At 38.1% G+C, this 22152-nt stretch overlaps 1 long non-coding RNA gene across 4 annotated transcripts; it reads left to right on the plus strand.

Moving 5' to 3' along the window:
• Positions 1-417: 417 nt before the first annotated feature.
• LOC128876492 (uncharacterized) lies at positions 418-17875 on the plus strand. 4 transcript variants are annotated; one of them, XR_008457047.1, is made up of 4 exons: positions 418-1522; positions 13448-13665; positions 15302-16980; positions 17156-17875. It is a non-coding gene; the product is annotated as an uncharacterized LOC128876492 (long non-coding RNA). The 4 variants fall into 4 exon arrangements; XR_008457049.1 differs by lacking the exon at positions 17156-17875 and having other exon boundaries at positions 15302-16466; positions 16755-17080; XR_008457048.1 differs by lacking the exon at positions 17156-17875 and having other exon boundaries at positions 15302-15441; positions 16102-17080.
• Positions 17876-22152: the final 4277 nt, after the last annotated feature.

Raw genomic sequence — 22152 nt, forward strand, 5'->3', positions numbered from 1 at the left:
AACGCCCAAAGGACAGATGAAAAAGTCCTTACAAAAATCGGTATTCATCCTGTTAAATGATCCCACATTTCCGGAAGTGGGTCATCGGCGTGTCAATCGCTCCTGCTGGAATTCGATTTTTCAATGAACACGACCGCTCGCGGTATCGCGTTGAAAAGTGTCTCAAGATGACGTGCCCGCGAATAACTATTCTCGGCTCGGCGCGATGCGTGAGTAACACGAGACACGGCTGTTTAAATATATCCCATGGGCGAGCGCGCGGTGTCCACGGCTGGCTTGCTCGCTCGGTCCGCGAACATTCTCTCGTCAAGAGTCGGTACGATTATGGTTCTACGCGGGAGAATATGGTCGCGATTCGGGGAATCTTGTCGAGGATTCGACGGGACCGAATCGGAAGCGGATGGAGCGGTATCCGTCGACGAACGTCGAACATTGTAACGCGATATCCCCTCGTCGAGAGAGGAATGTCCTCTGGAACATCGTGAAGGATTAATAGCATTCTCTGCGGGGCATACCTTGGCTCGGCCGGTCGAGCTGCATCCACTCGAGGCAGAATACACTCACTGAACGAATTCTGGCACCGTACGAATCCTCCCGAACGATCTTGATCACTGGCGCTCCGCTCTGGTTTCGATCACTCGCACAGTAGACGATCCCGCGGTCGATTCGTGTCCTCTCGAGCCGCCGACACTTCACTGTCCCGCTCTGTACGCCGGAATTTACTTTCCGCGGTCCCGTTCATCGCGTTTCGTCGGCTCGCGAATATTTCCGACTCTCGCGGGGCCGACCGTTTTCGCGTATTTTTAGGAAAATTATGCAACGCCGGAAAACACCGCGCCACTATCCCGTTTTCTGCTTCCTCGGGACGCCATCCGTCTCCGCTCTCCCTGGAGATGCTTGCGAAACGATCGGGAGAGCATTGGCTGTCTACCTTGATCTACCGTTTCCTCGCTCCTACTCGACGCTGGTATCGCTCCGTCGGAGATGAGACGCGACGACTTCGCTCGAAAACACGAGTCACGGACGATCCGCCAAGTTCCCAGTTCCGTTGGACGGTTCCGCGGCACTCTGCGTACGTTCCTTCGTTCGGTCGACGATATTTTCGTCGCACGCGACGACGACGACGACGTGTCCGCGAGACGAGATGAGAACGAACGAGATGGAAACGGTACGGGAGAGGGAACGAGTTAAAGGGAATATCCATCGGTCGGCCTATATCCGGAGCGACTCCTCTCGCACGGTTAGTTCGTCTACCGCCGAGTACAGGGTGTTCAGTGTCGATACTTCTACGAAGATTATCTCTTAGTGATGTTCGAAACGCGGGAGGGATCCGCGTCTTCGACCATGTATCCCGTTCTCACCAGTAGTACTCATCACTCGTCGTTAAACTGTGATACGAAATCTCGAATAGTGAAACAACCTTTTTCAAAACTATTTCCAAGAGCCGTCTTTCCTATCCAACACGAGTGTGATACGAAATTCTGAACAAAAGTGAAACATTCTTCTTCAAAAATGCTGATTGGTATATCTCAACTTTATCCAGGGATAGGTTTTCCCAGTAGACATTAGTTTATGCGATACTAAATCCTGAACAATAGTGAAACAACCTTTTCCGAATATTTCTGAACTTTACCATCTAATACATCTGAACTTTATCAAGTGGCAATCTCTCTAGGTTTTCAATATGCTGGAGCTACGAAGATTACCTTCGATCGATGTTCGAAATATGAGAGAAATTCGCGTTTCCTCTCTCGTGAACTGTTGGTTTTGGGCTAGCCGTGCTATGAATCGTTAGACTATGCAATACAGAATTCCAACAAACAATGAAGTAACTTTTTCTCAAAATTCTGATCCAAACATTTGATTTCCACTGTGCTTGAAGATACCCTAATTCTACTCTGAAGTGTAAGAGAGACTGTTTCCGAGTAATGTTCAAGATATGAGATAAATCTGTCTTTTCGCTTGTAAATTGGTACCTCAGCTTTGTCCAAGGACAATGTCTTAAAATTTTTACGCGCTACAACGATCTATAGATGTGACATCTAATTCATGTTTCAAAAAACTTTTCCGTTTTTATGTCCATACATGATGTTCTGACACAGAATACCTTAGTCGATAACGAATACGACCAAAATGTAAAAACTTGTCTTTTTCTCTCAACCATTACTATCCCTTTGACACATAGAAAGTGGCGATCACAAGTTGTTCAATTTAACACTCATTTTGACAGAAGTTACAGTTCAACGCGCAAACCAGATGTCAAACAATATTCTACACACCCTGTTATTTATTAAAGTTTTTCATTAATCCTTAAAGTTCTCGTTATGCCAAACATAAAATATAACAATATACTTGGCAAGGGCGATCCGATATTATATTTCAACACAAAATTCCTCGAGTTTAAAATACATTTCCAAAATATAATGGGGTTGCATACTACCCTGACGCTTCAAGATTATGCGACACAAAATCCGCCCGATGGTGAAACAACCCTTTCTATAATTTTGAAATAGAAACATATTTGAATTCTGTCTAATGGTGATCCCTACAGCTTCGCAACGTACTTCTGGATTCTCTCGAATCGCTCGAAAGGATTATTTGATCCCTCTAACCTGCCTACTCTTTTTCCTTGCACAATCGCGTTTCAAGATGGCCCCAATAAAACACTCATCAAGTCGTAGTCCTTTGAGTCTTCAATTTCCAATCGCGAGTTTCTCCCGCAAGACGGTAATTAGATGGAAGAGGAGCCCCGTCAAACACCAAGGAAAATTTAAAAATAATTAGACGACTTTTCGGCGAACAAAAAGCCCGTCGGGAGTTTGAATAAAAATTTCCACGGGATCTTTTCGTTGAATATCGGGCAAGCTCGCGGTCCGTTTTCGGATAAAGGACTCGTTGAGACGACGGGAACGCAATATCGTAAATATCGACAGAGAACGTATGGCCGGAGCGGCAGGGTCGAGGGGATGGGAAAGAGCGATGCGCTCGATCTGAAAAGTTTTCCGCAATATTCCATCCGGCCCAGGCAAATGGACGACAAGTTCAATATCGAGTCCAGTATTTTCGCGTCCATTCAGTCCGTTTCACTTTTATCTGCTTCGATTTTCCCGCTCGACCGTAGCCTGGCCAAAGAATGTCGGCTAATCGACTATAAAATTGTCAATCCGTTTCTGTCGCGTTCCGCTATTGTCCAGCGTTCTTTCATTTTCACGCACCAACGAGGTATGACTAAGTCTACGCGAATTGTCCCAGAAGTGGGCTACGAGGGAATAAAGTTGTCGTGGATGGAAACGACAGATTTAAAATTAGACGTCCACTTGAAACTGTGCTAATTCCCACGATAGTCATCTTCGACTTTGAACATACAGATTCGTGAAAAAAGCTTTCTTGCAGCTAGCTTCTTCAGGGTTTAAACGTCACACGGATATCGTCGGAGTATTTTACCCAAAAGACACGGTTTACACCCGGAAGTATCAACCTTGAAAAACCAGGCCATACCTCAAATATCTTAAACTGCTACACCGACGAACAATCTTACTTTTGAATCCCAAGGACTGTCGAGAGACAGCGAGGACTGCGATCAATAATTTCGTCGCACTATTTCGGTGCATGAAATTGTGCCAATTCCAGTCCTGTCGAGCAGGGCGAGTCGATATAACGAGAAGCTGCCGAAAAATTCGAAGTTAGAGACGAAACTCGAAGATGGAGGATCGCTCCTGGTGTTGGAAAATCCAAAGTTTCGTTAGCTTCGCCGGACTTGCTTATTTTTTCCTTTAACGAGAAAAGTCTTGCTGCTACGTTATGGTCAAAATTAGATTCCTAGCGAAACGCTTCAGCAATGGATCAAGAATTCACTCGCATCCCAAGGATACAACCGTGAAGGATACAACCTGGTCGATCGACTGGATGTACAATTCTATTTATCGTTGAAAAGGTTCGCGAGCCAGTTATCGGAGAAAGAAATGCTTTTTCACGGTACTGCTAAGCACCGTAGGTTCTGCTTTACGAACGCGTCTCACGCGATGGAAGTAATTTCCATGTTCGTTCCAATCGTTAAGAACTGTGAGGAGAAAGAGTATTTGACACGCAGAAACAACCTTCCGTGAGAGAACAACCTACCACGACGGTGAAACATGGAAATATGAGAAAATTTTACCCGACACATCCCGAACGCCACGTAAAAACACTGGGCTCTCGTTTCAGAAAAATGGTACGGAATGGAGACGAGAAATGTTCGTAGATAGCGGATGTTACCGAAGCAGAAAGCATTTTCTGACCGAAACGAGAGTTCCCCCTGGCGAAAGTAATTCGATGAGAATTTTCGCAGGAATATTTTTCACGAGTCTTCAAAGCCGCGGGATAAACAGGCTCTTTAGAGGTTCCAGATTATGGACAACTTCTGACGACAGAATTACCGTAAAGACGTGGAATTTTAACGAGAGATGGAGTTTTAAACGCCCTTTAATCGCTGTTTTTCTTTAAACGGACAGTAAATTCGAGCCGGATGTTAACCACTTGGTCTCCCGGGAATCGCAACGCGTCCCAACTTGCGTGAAATTATTCGAAAACGATTCGAAAACTATCGATAAAGCGGACTCGTGTTTCACCGTGCGGGAGGAGATTCCACTTACAATTTCCATTCTCCACGTCTGGCACGGCACGAGTCGCGTGAAATTCGCAAAGTTGCGTTAATATTCAACCCCGGATACGATGGCGACCCGCAGCGATCGCAATACTGGCACATGAACCGTGCACACGAGCGTTTCAGATCTTTTAAAGCCGCTACGCCCTCGAGGGTAGGCTAACGCTTCTTGAACACGCCGCTATTGTTGCAACGACAATGGCCGAGGCCGATACTCATCCTCGAGTAGCCACAAACCCTTTGCACTGCCTGTGAATCCAGTATCGTTCCCGAGCCGACGTAACCGCGTTTCTGAAAAAATTAACGCGAGTCGAGAGCAGCCTCGATTTCGGAACGATCGCGCCCCTTTAAGCCGCCTTTGAAACCCACCCCATGGAATCGAGACACCGTCTGCGCCCCGGAATTACGCCAACTAGCCGTTTTTTCGCCCCCTTTTATCTTCGAGGGCTCACGCAGCCGTATCGTCCATTTCTATTGACAACCACCCGGACGATCAACGACCGACGCGAGAAGTTCTCGTAACCGCGTTGATGATCCACATATCTCTCACCCGAGAATCTTCGGTTTCAACGGTAGCGTCTGTTCTGCCACGTTCGAGCGCACTGTCTGGCAGCCATGGGTGGCTCTGTTCCATTTTCCACGACGAGAATACGGTACGCGACTGGTTTCACCTCCTGACGTGTCTGGCCACGCGCTACGCCGTGACTACTAGGACTCGGGTCGCCCGCTCCTTTAGCGAGTCCATCGCGGACAGTTCACGCAGCTACGTCCCTCTGCAGCTGCACTCTGCTGCAGCGCACCGAGAGATATAGACGCGCGCGTATGTGTAGATATATGTGTGTGTGTATAGGTATGCGGAAGGGAGAGAGAGAATAGGAGAGGGTAGGTGCGACGGAGCCGGCGCGTGGGTGTGGGGTTCACAAAAGGGGAGAGGGGAAGAGAAATCGGGGTACGACGAGAGCGACGGAGAACGCAGTACTGCTGCGGTCAGACGGTCCGACCAGAACGTGAACGTACTACTTGGTGGGCGTCCGGGCCCGCACTGTGCAGCCGACGGCAGGCGTCGCGACGCTTCCCCGTCCGTACATGAGCTGTGCTTAGAGGGTAGGGAACGAGCAAGGGTGGGAGAGGCGCCGGCGCCCCGCACGCTTGCGCCAGCGTACCACGACCCTTCGGACGGAACGCACCAACCCTGTCCTATCCCCCGAATACCCACCCATTCCACGCGCGCACACACCCGTTTCACGCATGCACACATACAAATGCACACATTTCTAATCCCTCTCCCTCGCGCCATCCCTTCGAGTACGCCACCCACCCCCGCGTGTTCAGGCAAACCGACCCACCCACCCCCCGACCTGCTTGTCAGCCAGCCAGCCTGCCTGCTTGCCTAACTGTCTGCCTACCTCCTACCTGCCTGCCTCTCCCCTCTACGTTCCACAGCCGTCACTATGGAAAATATGAATTTGGGTCAGATACCAGCCGCCGTGCCCTAATGAACCTTTAATGTGACCTATTTCTTTTTTTCCTCCCCCTCGTCCTTTCCGCCTCTCTTTATTCCTCGCGTCGTTTCTTTCCCTTTCTCTCGCTCTTCTCGCAACTCATACTCGCCTCTGGCCCCCTTTTCACCCCGGTCTTCGCTCCCCACTGTCCATTCATCCTCTCCGCCTTTTTCTTTACACCTGCTCGACGGCGTAAACGCGCCATACACACGCACGTCGGCGTCGTCTCCGAAACCTCTCTACGCCTCGCTTCCGCTTCTTGCCCTCTGCCTTTTTCCGCGCCACTCGACCAGTCACCCTTCCGCTGGATCACTCGCGGCACGGAGCGATCCCACACGGCCGTAGTCGTCATGGACGAGTTTGTTGGCACGGTAGAATCGCACCCCGACCGATTACGATGTTCCGCACCACCTAGCTGCGCACCGAGTCGACCACCCCTCTGGACGATAAATAGGAACTCCGTTATTCGTGTCTGCCTACGCGCCTCGTTCTGCCCGATTCTGGCCTGTTTCCTGGCTGGCCACTGATCAAACGATTCGGCCTCATTTAATGGCGTCGCTGCCTCTTTTCACCGATACTGCAGCTTTGTAACCTCCGACAAGGACGATGATACATTTTTCGGGATTTTTAACTCCTGGGATAAAGGACCAATCGATGGGTACTGTGGAAAATTGTCGTAGTTTATGGAATTCTACAGTTTGAGTGGACAACGTTGCTAGACAACGTTTCAGAAACGGTCTCATACGAATAAAGATCGATTCAGACTATACGACACGGACCGGCACCGACACGACAAAACATTAAAACACGCGTTTTAATGGAACTATTCACACTTAACAGAGACCGACACTGAACGTTTCGTCAACGGGAATAGTGTGAATAGTTCCATTAAAACGCGAGTTTTAATGTTTTGTCGTGTCGGTGCCGGTCCGTGTCGGTGCCGGAACGTGACAGTCCGTGTCGTATAGTCTTAATCGACCTTAATGCATCGCTGGACGGACATAAACACGTTTATCTTGCGATACATTAATCTTAATCGATGGGCATTGTGGAAAATTGTCGTAATTCATGTAATTCTACAGTTTAAGTATACTAAACAACGTTTCGAAAACGTTCTCATACGAATAACGCATCGCTGGACGGACATAAAATCTCGATTCCTTGTCGAGAAGGCAAAGATGGACGTATTATAAATATGAATATGAATAAATTTATGAATAACTCGTTATTCACATTTTTATTCATAAATAGTGCGTTGTTCACATTTTTACTTATAATGACATACTTTCATTAACACCTTTTGGTTGTAAGAATACCAAATAAAAATAATGATACAGGGAGAAAAGAATTAATTTCGCGGACTTGGACAAAAGTAAATACAAAAATTAAGTAAGTTTATATTCTTCAATTTCCCCATCGCCTAAGTTTGCCATCAAGCTTGTCGGTATCCTGAGAAACATGACAACACGTGATATATGGTGGCTACTGGTCGACAAAGCGAATTGTAAACCTCTCTTAAGCTGGAAGAATCAAATCAGCAGAATCATATCCGACTTAGTGGAATATTTTTTAGTACTTATTTTGTACTAATTCGTACCAAAAACAGTAATTTGGTCCTGTCAACTTAAGAGAGGTTTACAATTCGCTTAATAAAAGTGTGCCATTAATTCATTATCTAAGGTGCTTATACATATTCCAGAGTTTTGTATACGTGTTTATTAACACAACTATAATGTTTTTTATGATAATAACAACAATGATTCTTTTGTTTGCATAAATTACATAATTTTTGTAATTACCCATTTGGATGGATTGAAAACGATTTTGTGTATGATAGTAAACAATGTAAGGAAGTGATTAACGTTATTTAATGAAGAGTTAATTGTAACTAAAAATGTGAAGAACGCGCTATTTATGAATAAAAATGTATTCGTATACATATTCACAAATCCGCATGATGTGAATTTATTCATATTCATATTTATGTACCGGAGAAAAGGGAAAACCAATGGTTCCTAAAGTGATTATCGAAATTAAAGCACCTGATTTTCTACGGATGTTCTTTGGGTAGCTCTTTGAACTAATTCTAGAATTTTATAGTTATGGAGTTCGTGTTTATTTTAAAGGGTTCTAGTTAGGTCTACATAACTGAATATAACAAATATTTTTACTTCAAAAATTTGAGAATATATTTTAAATATGTATTAGGTCTAAAGTTCTGTCCATTTTCAGAATAAAATAAAATAATACATTTTTCATGCCTTGAATAAATTTGATCGAATAATATAATTTTTATCGTTATTTATGACTAGACTGCGGATGTTTATGCATTTATGGGAAATTTGAATGTGCAAGAAACTACAAAATGCAAACAATATGCAAGAATATAAAGAAGATTGAAAGTAAAGTTCATGTTATAATATTTGCAGAATAAAATAAATTCCTATTTAGGTTCAATTTGTGTAGACACTGTCGCGAAGATTTTATTTTGCATAAAGATCCGCAGTCTATTTATGACATCTCGTCAGCGCGATTACAATTTCTATATCATTTTTAGCAAATACGCGCATACTTGTTGAAACTTGTTGCAACCGGAACCGACAGAATTTTCCGGTAGACCTTAATAGACAAACATATGTAGTTTGGAATTGACATACTTCATAATTTCCTTCCTAAAAATTCTCAAATATTATCTAGTTTTTAAGGTACTATAGTAAAGAGACCCCTTAATGTTGCTGTTGCTTAGAAATACGTTCCTACATAAAAGTGGTATATAGTTGTAGATGATTGTTATGTTTTTCTGTAGTAGCGTCGTTTTCTATGGAGATGTGCAAGAAATCATAACTGCTATCTCTATCCAATTATTCTTATGCTATTTGTCAACGAACAACTGTTCAATTTCTATTGAACGAGTCTAACGTACGCATAGTCGTTGGTTATCCTAGGATCTCAGGCTATAATTGCTTAAGGATAATAAAAAACGGTACATTATATCTCTGGAACTAGAGTCTTATGCATATCCAACCGCAACAGTATGTAAATGTCCTGTAATAAAGTAAATGCGGATTTTTACACTCTAAGCTGTTATTTCATCCAACGGAGATGTTATAAAACATGAAACGAACTTGTTACTCAAACCAATAAACTCGACTACCCCAAGGACACCTTATAGTAGACAGTCTTGACTGGCCACCCATCAAACGATTCAGTCTCGTTTAATAGCTACCAACCATTCCCATTGCCACTTGCGTTGTGGCTTCTTTGCAGCGATGTTATGACCTCGCAATCTCTACCAGACCTTTTCTCAATTCTTCGGAATCGATAAGCTTCGCTAACGGTTGGTAAACCAATTGATCCTACTGCATCGATTGCGAACAACTGCATACACGGGCTCGGAAAAATGTTTGAACGTTTCCAAACGAAAGGTTCATTGATGAAAACATTCAAGTTGCATTATGATTGCCAGTATGTTCCCGGCGAAGTTATTAATATTTCAGTCGGAGCCGCGCGCCTCTATTCATGGCAGTTTCTGGAAACTCAAACGAATGGAGTGAATTCTGATCCACAAGCAGATTGCAGTTGGAAAGTGGACGACCATTGCCGTCCGTTCTATAAATTTAGATTATCCTTTACGGTAGATCGTTAAAACTAACCCAGGTGCCGGCCGATGTCCGGGATTAAATCGATCAAACAACCCGACCACGTGACAGAAAAAACGGGCTGGGCAAACAAACGGAAGTACCGAGCAACCTGCCGGTGACGATAGCGGTTGTATATATCGATCCTAATTTTTACGGTTTTGAGAATAAAGTATCATCAGATATGGCGGTTCAATTGATCGTTAAAGTTATATTTATTTATGAGGATGACGTATATACAAACTTAAGTACTAGGAAAATGTGATATACAGTAGCAGGGAAATAAAGTGTGAAAGGGCGAGGTTCAATGAATTCATTTTTTCGCAATTTAAGTTTAGATTTAAATCTAGGATGTAACACAAACGTAATATTACTATTGAGCATAAGAAGATGACAGCAAGAATAACGAATATTGAAATGAATTCGAGAATTTTTTTAAAATCTAAGTAGGATTGATAGAGTTACACTCATGAAAATGTTTGCAAGTCTAGGATTTATTATTTCGTCCTATGATGGTATAATGTAATTTGGAAAGAAAGTGAGTGTATCAGAGCCAATGAGACCGAGAATGTCTTGATTGTTAACAAATATAAGTATGTGCACATTTTGAAAAAAATTCGAAAATCAACTGAAATCAAAATTTAAAACACATGGTGTTGAAGAGCTAGAGTTAGACGACTATTTTCAAAATTTCAATATAAAAATTGGTTTTTTAATTTATGTAGTATGTATTTTGTTGTGCTATGGAGCTTATCAATGGAACACCACGCGTATAATGTATATAATGTTCATACACTTGCAACAAAGTTTTATATATTTCTCAACTATAATTCATAAACAAAAATTCCATCTTGTGTAATTACGTTTTTACACTTTCAAGTATATTCTCCCTTTCATGTGTACGTATGTATTTCCACTGCAATTATGTCATTTTGAACAAATACCGATTATTTTTGCAGCAATAATTATTGCTGTTTTCACCGATAATGAACAAATAATTTTTGTTTATTTTTAATGTATGAACGTATCACTTATCGTAGTGATAAGCAGTAATGCGCATATGCAAGTAATCTATAGAAATGGTATATGTATAAATTTACCGAATAAGCACCCTTAAAGTTTGCCTTATAGTTTTCAATTCATTTTTAATATAAAAAACGTTATTGTGATTTAAATATAAAAGCTAGATATATGGGGTATTTTTAGATCTATTGATAACCAATATTTTTGTATTACATATTTTTGTATTATTTTCACGTATATTCAACCATTTAGTCAGCATACGCCGATAAAGTAGCCAAGCAACGCTTTGCTTCCGACTTGATGTACAAATTTTGAGATTTCAAATTGAAAACGTTTTTTATCAAAATAAAACATAGTCTGTGTTACTCAGGAACAGTCTAGCTTTCTATTACTGAAAATAATTTTCAAATCGGTTGAGTAATTCCGAAGATTACCCTCTACATATAAAGAAACAAACAAACAAACTTTACCTCTTTGTAATATTAATTATAGAATTATAGGTATATGTATTAGGCAGTCCCAAAAGTTTCTTTCGCTTTATTAATAATTAATATATACACAATATTTTATGTTTCATGTTACATTACTGAATTGTGTACGATTCATTTTGCTCCATTACTGTTACAACATCGATATCAATGAAATTACATTGTCTATTTATATAAACACTGCCACGCAAAATAATTGATTGCAACACGCAAAAGAAACTTTCGGGACAACCTAATATATTCTATATAAAATAAATAAATACAGAAATATTGTATCCTTCTATAAATATTTTCATATTCTTTAATGAAAATAGTCCGAGGTATTTTTTGAAATATGCACCCTCAACATGTTCACGAAATCTCTATATTAACCATCCCGTATCGTCGGGAGACATCGCAACTAGCATTTTCCTAACTGGAAAAATGTCGTTTCTCTTAAGTGAAGCAATTGCACGTGCCTGATCTCAATTTTAACTCAATTAACGACGCATTACCAGTCATGCAGAAAGTCGTCCGTTAATCGAGATCGCATTCGCAGTGATTTTCAGATTTTCATAGGGATTTTCCCGCGTGGCAATTACGTCGCGAAATATCAGGTCGGGGTTATCGATGCTGTCGCCTTGGGCTGATTAGAATCGCACTTTCAACGCGTTCCTCGGCGCTGGCTTGTATCAAATTAAAATCTGATGTAAATTGCATGTAATTACGTTGCCGCGCATGTATTACACGGCACAAGCATTCCGCGGCACGCCACGTTAGCCAGCCGTGGCGAATCGTGTTCAGAGAAAGAAACCACGTGTCATAGTCGATTATGCGATACCGATCTAGCAATCGAAACAACAGAAATAATTAATTATCGTCAGCTGCGCTGAGATGATCCGTCGATAATTATGGCCCGCGGCTACGCGATATTAGTATCGATTACCGGCGAGCAGTTACATGGTGTGGAATATATATATGTATATGTATGTATATGTATGTATTCTCAGTAATTAATTAAGTTTTGCTTCAATCACAGGTAATTATTCGGGTGTAATGTTATTCAACGATTTTTATGCTTTATTTGTTTTGATAAATTACTGTCGCCTTTGCATTCATTATACGATTGAAATAAAACTAATTAATATTAATTAAAGTATTAATTGACTGTTTATAGTTGTGGAACGATGACAGTAGAAATATTATTAGAATTAGAAGTATAATATTATATTAGTATAATTAGGATTGTATCAGCTCATTTAATAAGTATACGTGCATTTAACTATACGTACTTTGAGCAAAGTTTAAAAGTAGTCCCATCAAATTAAATCACAAGAGTTCCTTTCAAATTGAACATTTGTAAACCGTGAATTAGGTTATATAGAAGTGTATGATGAATACTTTTTTAAATAAATCTGATGTTAAACTGAAATAGTTCGTTTTTTAAAGTGAAAATTTCAGTGAAATTCCTTTTCAATTTCAAGCAATTTTAAAAGAATTATATAGAGTACGAAATAAACCAGATTATAATTAATTGAATATTGAAATATACTTAAAGAAATTATTTGATGCATAGAACAAGCGATTAGACATTAAACTTTATTTGTTTGTTTACTGATTTTTGCTTGGATGACTGTATATAAAATATGCTACTATATATTAGTATAACGAATTCCAAAAACTTTGGATTTCAAACAATATACAATATTTCATTTTATTTCGAATAATTTCTTTCATTCTATACTACGTAATTTTACCCAACAGGTTTAGTATTTAAAAAGAAGATCATTGCAATATTAAATTTCTATAAAAAGGACTTTTGCATCTAATATGATTTTTATTTCGAAAAAATATTCATCATACTTTGTTATCCACCCAAACTAGTAAATTAACATTTTTGATTATAATTGAAATGATTATAAATCCGAAAGAGACAGAAATCCGAAAGCTATAAAACTCAGAAAGCTACAATAAATAATATTTGCGTTGAATCAATAATGTTCTTTATTAAACTACAACTTCAAGCTTCCTTATTCATATTTTTGTTTTCAAATAAATATATTTTTCTACTTTTTGAATAGCTTTCACTATTGTTCCCAAGCTTCTAATAGGAGGAGGTTACTCAATTCGACATGTATGTATATATATATTTTTTTTTTACTTTATGCTCGGCAGAAAATTAACAGGCAGGACTTGTGCTGCAGTATTTTGGACAAAAGTCCGGATAGAAGGGGCCCGAAGAAACGTCACAATCGTGATATTACCCATCGGGTCGTCGTTGCGCGTGACTTCTACAGGGAAACCTCCAACAGTGAAAACTTTGATCGTTGGCCCGTGGCGCTCATAACTCAAATTATACGTACTTCGAATTCTCCTTGTACGTGGAACCTCAAGTACGTATCCGAAGTACGTAGCCCGCAGATATTGAAACACAGAACTCCCATAACTTTTCATTATACCGTCGCGTTACCTTCTTATTATCTTTTATTTCTCGCAGGACTTTACCTCACTTTCCTAAGGGTTTATCCTTGTTCTCGAAAAATCATTTTCTTTCGGAGATAATATTTGACCGAATTTCATCGACCACTATTTCTTGAAAGGAGATATTAATATTAAAAAAAAAATTAATTCGTAACGTAACCAAAGTTAAATTTTACTTAAATTAAATGTTACCATAAAGAGAAAAGTCATTTAAGTGGCAGAAAATATTTCTTTGTTTAGCTTCAGTTTAAGTATAATGAGCTAATGAACGATATATCTGCACCAGATCTTAATACTATGAATATTTAGGCTCATTAATGTAAATTTTCTTAAATTGCGATTTTATGAAGTTAATTTTATGCAGAATAATCATTTTAAGGATATACTTTCTTGCAGTTTGCAGAAATTTAATTTATTAATAATAAGAGTAACCGGATTTATGCTGTAGACACTACAGAACAAGATGCAAATAGTAAAAATGACCATAACTATTGAAATCATACGATGGAATATGAATTTGATTATGCAACAAAAATTTTTATTGACGCTACCATATTTATTTATTCTATTTCTTTAACGACTTTATTCGTCGTAATAAACAGAGAACAGAAAAAAAAGATATAGAAGTATTGAATGAACAAAGAGACATAAGGTATAAAATCCAGTGATAGCTGTTTTATAACGCAAACAATATAAAATCAAAATATTGCACTGAAATAAAAAGTAAACGAAAAATGAGCGTAATACCTGATTGCAGAAAATTTGCTTTGTCCGCGGTATGTGCTGCGCTGATGCTAAGTTTATTTAACTATTACAGAACATAAAACTAAAATTCATAAATTGCATTTGTTCTGCCAAATTTTAATAACGTTCGTATCCATTTTTTTTTTTTTTTTAATCAAAAGTTTTTAATTCACGAAACTTGTAATTTAGGTTTCGTTAATTAAAACTACGGAAACAATAAAATGATTACGATAAAATATAAAACTGTTAAAATAATTAATGACATGGAAGATTTTTTGAAATAAACGCATTTAATATTTTAAGGTTTCTTACCTTAATTTGATAAAATAAAATAATATTTGATAAATTAAAAATAAAATTTCCTGTTTCTATAAACAATACGGCTCACTTTGTACTTCTTTATGTAATATTTTCCTATCTTTCAAAATTTGCAATCTTATTGAACCTTAACTTAATGTCAAAGAAATATCGGGTTGTCCAAAAAGTTCGTGGCAATTTTTAAGAAAAATTCAAAGGCATATTTGAATTTTGATATATATTTATTGAATTATATAATTACCATTTTGTTCCACGACCTTTTCAACTTTTAAGGGATGCACCCATGTTATTTGTTTTCAACCATTTCACTATAAACAGACGTGTAGCACCTACCAAAAATCGGCATGGACTTTCCAGACAAATTGAATTTCATTGTGGAACAAAAATTTTGATTGATGCTATCATATTTATTTATTTTATTTATGTATTAATACATTCCATCATCACCCCGAAACGATTGCTACCCTTCCGTAAATTTTTTTGCAGCTCCTTGTACCTCCAGCCTTGTATTATTAAAGTGGTGAACAATGAAAGGTACAATCGATGAGTGAGAAACAATCAAATGGTGGGGATAACAACGCGCAGCTAACGAGGCAGAAGCCGGTGGCAGTTAGCGAGGCATTACGGTATCTGTACATAGAGATCACGGAAACTCGCCCGACAGCGACGTCGAGCCACTCCCGTGCCGCATTAACAAGTTCTCGCACGCTTATTCCGCTTCCGTTTGGTTACCAAAGCGACAGAGCTCAGATATGCAAATGGAGAAAAAAGAATAGAACTAGGGGAGGGGGGCGAAAGAAAAATTTTTAAACGAACGAAAGAAAAACGGAAGAAAAAGGCTCGAGAGGAAGTGGATCACTCGTCTAGGTAGAAAACGGTGCCCGTTAACGAGTCCATAAATAATTGATTCGGAAACTTGCAAACAAAACCAACGTGCTGGCTTGTCGGCTAATGCGGCACTGTCAGCCTCGTCTTTCTCTCCTCTCGAGTACCTTTTTCCCTTTCTTTTCCGCACGGGTCCTGCGCCGCTCTTCAAAGCGGTTTATAAAATCCATTATCCCTCCTCCGATAAATATTAAACCACTCTTATCGCTTTCGTTCCCGCGCGTGAAATTGTTCCGTTCGACACTCGTCCCGCCGTTAATGGCCTCGTTATCGATTCCGCGACCGTCAAAGGAAACACCGCGGAAAGAAGGGGTTGCCTTGCTTGGCCCTTCGAATCCGTTCCTCTTCCACCAAATTTGTCCCGCGAGCTTTTTAATTAATTTTTAACGCCGCCCAATTAGGCCGGCTTTGATTCCCCTGACGTCCCATTTCCATCGCACCAGCTGAAACGAGAGTACCGATGGAATCGAGAAATGTTTAGATACCACGGCGGAACCTCAACTGCTGCATCACTGTGTAGCGCCGACAGAGATGCGATATTTGAAGCTTTCACGCTCTGGGTTCTGACAGTTGATATTCCTTGAGGCTTCCAGGTGTAAGTCGTGCCCTTTGCGAAAAGAATTCCTACGTTTCGCAAGCATTCCTAGCTTTTTCGTTCTTCGTTTCAAGGAAATGGCACTCTGATATTGGTTCATCTAGTTCGGATCCATTTAGTGTACCTTTGGTCGTATCATGGATCATTAGTTACCAATTACTGGACTATGGGGTAAGTAACATTGGATTTCAATTGGATTCGAATTTCTGAGTGGAGTAATATTGCTTTTTTAATTTTATATTTTATGTAAGACAGGAAATTATCTTCAAGTAAATTATATACATTTTATTTATTTTTTTCTTTAGTATCACGTTAAGTTGAGTGCTAATCAGTTGGTCAATTATGTGAACATTATTGTCTTATCTGAACACTTTTAATTTGAATTTGTTCAGATGAGGAAATAATTAGATTGGTCCCATCGCTAGCGACGATAAAGTAACGATAATTTCTGTGTTCCAGATGAATTCTTGTTAGCCCGAAACATGAAGGCAGCTCGAGTTTGTTTTCCTTCGCGAAAGCACGAGAATTTATGGTTAATATTTCCTCGCTGTTCACCCCGTTCACGAGCGATTCCGTGTTCCGTTTGTCGGCTGAGATCGTTCCTCGAGCCATTCCTGAGGTTGAGCGATGAAAGAATCTCGTGTCTCGTTCCACATCTGATCCTCGAACGGAAATACGTGACCAAGTAATTGCCTTCTTTTAATTTCGAATCACAAATTACACATTTTTTCTTTTCACGAGTTCGCCAATTCTTGCAGTAAATTGATTTCAATTTATTTGCACGATATGTGGATGCAATTAATGCGTTTTAATAAGCATTAAAAATGACGCCGTTCTGACCCAGATGACGATTATTCTAGCGTTCCTGTTTCATAAACGCTTATCAGGTGGAAATTGACACCTGCTATATAAGAGGAGTTTTCCAAAAACTGTCTGGGGAATGAAGAAAGTATTATCTCTAAAAAGTATCGCTATGTTTCGTTTTTGATAAATAAAATTATAGAGAGAATACACAGTACATGTACGAATGTAAAATAAATATTATAGGTTATTCTAATTAACTAATGTTGTATGAAGAAAATTGAAAATTTGTCTGAAGTACATGTTACAAACCATCATATTCATTTTAAATTTGTCACTGCATCTTATTATTTCAAAGTAGTATTTATTGCAACACTTTTTACATTTTTTTTTTAAATTTTTTATCTAATTTTAATATCCTGGTATCTGAATCGAACAGAAGTTAATAATTGAAGTTAAGTTGCAATAATCTTTACATGAAAATAATTACTACTTAATTATTATGTAGAATACTTATGTTCTATCGATATTAACTATCAAGTATTTTCCTCGGAATTATCTTTATTGCAAAAACATAATATTCAAAAATATAATAATACCACTTATTCAAAAATAATTTCTATTTAATCATTTCAAGAATTACTATACGAGTTCGTTTCAGATCTCCAAAAACGATATGTTCTTTGTACAGAAACATGCATAAAAAAAAAGTATTCTTCTATAAAATAAAATCATATTTTTCACATAGAAAATAAAATAATTTTTCTATTAGATTTTTATAAAACAATTCAAAAGCAAATAACCCAATGTTCGGTTCGAAAAGTGTATTTTTCGTTGCTCTGAAATATTATTTGAACGCTTATTTGGGTAAAAAATTATGAAAAATGTCTGCCCAATCGAGTGAATCGTTATTGGAGGAAAAATTCGTTCGTTAGCCGTAAACAAATTGCTGTTCGTCGTCGCTATTCGTTATCTCATATTGGAATAAAATTTTACCCATGGCTGTGTTATTGTTGCATCGTTACGAAACGATAACGGAGTTTATAGCTATCTTGGTCAATGTACTCGTTATGTAGGTACACTTTGTCGAATTTTACGAAATCGGTATTTTCATTTCTGGGTCGAACTCCTTTTTTTACGTCGCCGAAATTACGAAAGACGAGTAATTTGTGTTTCTTCCGAGTTAACTAGAAAACTTCGCCTTCTAATTTAGAGCTGAGGTGAGTTTAAAGTTGAACTTTTTTAAAAGTTGCAAGTTTCAATTACTTCCGTAATGACGAACTTCATAAAAAAACCGCGATGCCCTTAAACGATTTCGAAGGTTTTCATTTAAACACGGAATTAAATTACCGAACAACGTGGTGGAATTTATGACTCAATATTATAACATACCTCAGTATGTATCTATATTATAACATAAATTAAATATTTTGTTATTTCTATGGAAGGAAACATTCGTGTTTAATTAACTTGACATTAGACTTTTGGCAATCAACGCACACCTCTTATGAATATTATTTTATGAAATTATAGAGAGGAAGGTTAAATCGATTGAATAATACAATTAATTCTCAATTTTAATAACCGTTAACAGATTTGTAATTTTAAGAACTTCGAAGTAGATAGATTGAATTGACCAATCTATCTGTTTGGTCATTCTGGTGTTCATGATCTTATACTAATCAAATTTGTTAATTTTAGTTACATTTACAGTTTTCCAAAGTGGTGGTGTTATAAAATAAATGTATTTTTCTGTAATTGCTAATATCTTATGAGGTAAAAAAAAATGTGCATAAATTCTTCAAAAAATAACAAAATTCTTTATTAAACAATTCCGGTAAAAGGTAACAGACTTTATAATTATAGTATAAATATTTTTATTATTCATTACAATGATATATATGATACAATGATTACAATGATAAAAATTAATGTTTCTCCAAGAATCCAATTTGTATTTCTGTTATTTTATTGTTCTTAGTTTTACATAATTGGTGTTGTTTAATTTTAGATTAATAAATCGAATACTACTTTTTCCCTCTATATTCAACTTCTGTACCTCTTACTTGACGCCTGACTTGAAACACAAGATCTTTCCTGCTATCGTGAAAAGATAATATAACCAGCTATTCTGTCCATCGAGTATAAATCCTCATCCGTTTGTAAACAGCATTTTCTTCCATTTTTCTCCATCTAAAATGCAAACACCATTCGATCTTCCATGTGCTTTTCTGCTAATAGTGGTTCCCTCTGGAGTTTTCTGTGTTTGTATGTACTTAAATTTATGCAAAATTGTACATAATACAGCTCTCAACTTTCTAGATGATCTTGCACCTTTTGTAATTTGGCGCTTTATTAATGTAAAATTAGACACAACTTTCGATACTGTACGTACACTAGGATCGATTAGAGCACGTAGACGTCCTTCGTTTATTTCTTTTCCATAACTTGAGGAAATATCAGTTTAAAATAACGTTTCTATTTTTTTCTATCAGTTTGAACATTTTAACACCGCTAGATGAATACTTTAAAAACAATGTCCTGACTAACTGGGATTTGCAATTATTACAGCAAAGTGAATAAATAAGCTGGTACTCGTAAACAAATGTCACTACGTCACTGAAAATTTTGCATTAACTTTTTAAGAATTTTTGCATTGAATTTTAAAAGAAATTGTTATTTAACATATATTTTATTGAGATTCATGGTATAGGACATTTCTTAAAAATTTCGACGTTTATGTGTATAAGTCAAATTCCAAATAGAAATCAACAATAACAATATAAATTATTCATAGCCCATTGTTTAGAAGAACAATGCACCATCAAAAACTGTTATTGTTCTTCAGTGAAACAATCAAAATTGTTTGGTTATATTCCTGGAATTTTTGATAAGAATTTTGAACGCATAATGATATTATTAATATATAAAAATATTATTATATCCACATACACCTTGTAGTATTTTTGTGAAGTCTTGAAGAAATGTTCCAGCATTTGTACATTATGCTTTCTTACAAGGATATGTAATAGAACTGCAGATGTAATAGATCTCCACTATTGAGATGAGTGCATATATCCAAGAATTAATTTCCTACGCAAAAGATGGAATAAAATTTATGCAATAGAAACTTAACGGAGCAGATATGCGCACCTTCTGGATAATCTAAACGGAAGTAGCTATTGTGTAGTCCGAAGAACGTGCAACAAATAACGAATTCAGGCGGAGTAAAATGTTTCGGAGCGTGTTGAAGCGAAGGAACCAGAAAAGGAGAATCTGAATCCAATATCTCTTAAAGGCACATCCCATCCTTGTCAGTTAAACCTTCACTGCAACTCACCCTTAACGCCAGCGTGACGCGTTACACGAGTTGCTTATTTCGAGACAGTACTGTATATATTTTCTGATATTTTAATTAGTATACACATAGGTAACAAAGTTTAAATTATAATTAATGAACATCGATTCTACCATATAAAGTCTATCATATAAAGTTTAATTTTCGTATAACGAATGAAGAATATACAACTTTCTATGTTTTATGTTTTATGTATGTTTTGTTTTGTTTTGTTGTATGTTTCATGTTTTATTTTGATGAAAATACGCTTTCAATTTGAAATTTGAAAATTTGTAAATAAAGTTGTGGCATCGTTATTATTCGTTATACTCACAATGCGAAATATTGATTGAAACATCAGAGTTACGAAAAACAAAAGATATTCACCTACTGATCCACTCGAATATCTCTTCTAATTGTTAAGATAATAAGACAAATATTTCATATGCAATTGGCATGTTATTGTGCATATTTCGGTGTATTTTAACATGTTACGAAATGCGATAGAAAAAACATGCACTTATGTGCAAAAGACATTAGAAGCTACTTCCAAGAAATTGACAATGAAAAAAAAATGTTGCAGTTTATTGACCTCTTCGTATAATTCAAATTACATACAAAATATTCTTTGTATCGTCACAGTTTAAAGAAATATTTGGAAAGCCTAGTTTAAGTAGTGTACCCCCTACACTCATAATAGTCCTTTAATAAAAATCAGCAACAATTGCTCAAAAGTAATAGTAACAGTTTGAAATTATATTAAAGAAATGTAAAATGTACGATATTAATAAATTCCACAAATCTAATATCCAGAATGCGGATCTTGATGCATTCGTAGAAAATTTGAATGTGCAAGAAACTACAAAATGCAAGCAACATGTAAGAGTATAAAAAAGATTGTAAGTAAAGTTCATGTTGCAATGTTTGCAGAATAAAAGAAATTTGTATTTAGGTTCAATCTTTGTAAACACGTTCCCGAAGATTTGATTTTGCAAAAAGATCCGCAGTCTAGTAATATGAAGTGTGTAGCGATCAAAATGTATTTCAAGAAAAGGAACTTTTCAAACGTACTGACTGGCCAGTCATCGTGAAACTCTCCTTCCGGCGGTACGTGATGCAGCAGCCCCAAAAGTGTGTCCGAGTCCGGTCGAGAAGGTCAATCGTCCCGTCCTTAATCACGAGCAAATCGCCGGACGTGGCCGATAGTACGGATATTGTTTGACGGTTTGTCATCGACGTTTGACGTTTATTGGACTCCCGCGTACATTTATAACATTTTGTCGCTCGCTAGGCGCTCGCGCGCGGGTCTTGCCGTGGCGAGTAATTATGCGAGGACCGCTATCGCTGTGTGCGGCACATCCATTCATTCCGTTCGGCCGTTACGCGATGCAAAAGCTCGCCGAACCGCAGCATGAAATATACATCAGTCACATTGATAATCATGCGCTTCCATAACGTCTCTCTCTCTCTCTCTCTCTCTCTCTCTCTCTCTCTCTCTCTCTCTCTCTCTCTCTCTCTCTCTCTCTCTCTCTCTCTCTCTCTCTCTCTCTCTCTCTCTCTCTCTCTCTCTCTCTCTCTCTCTCTCTCTCTCTCTCTCTCTCTCTCTCTCTCTCTCTCTCTCTCTCTCTCTCTCTCTCTCTCTCTCTCTCTCTCTCTCTCTCTCTCTCTCTCTCTCTCTCTCTCTCTCTCTCTCTCTCTCTCTCTCTCTCTCTCTCTCTC

The sequence above is a fragment of the Hylaeus volcanicus genome, chromosome 5 (assembly GCF_026283585.1).
Source record: "Hylaeus volcanicus isolate JK05 chromosome 5, UHH_iyHylVolc1.0_haploid, whole genome shotgun sequence".
Taxonomy (NCBI): domain Eukaryota; kingdom Metazoa; phylum Arthropoda; class Insecta; order Hymenoptera; family Colletidae; genus Hylaeus; species Hylaeus volcanicus.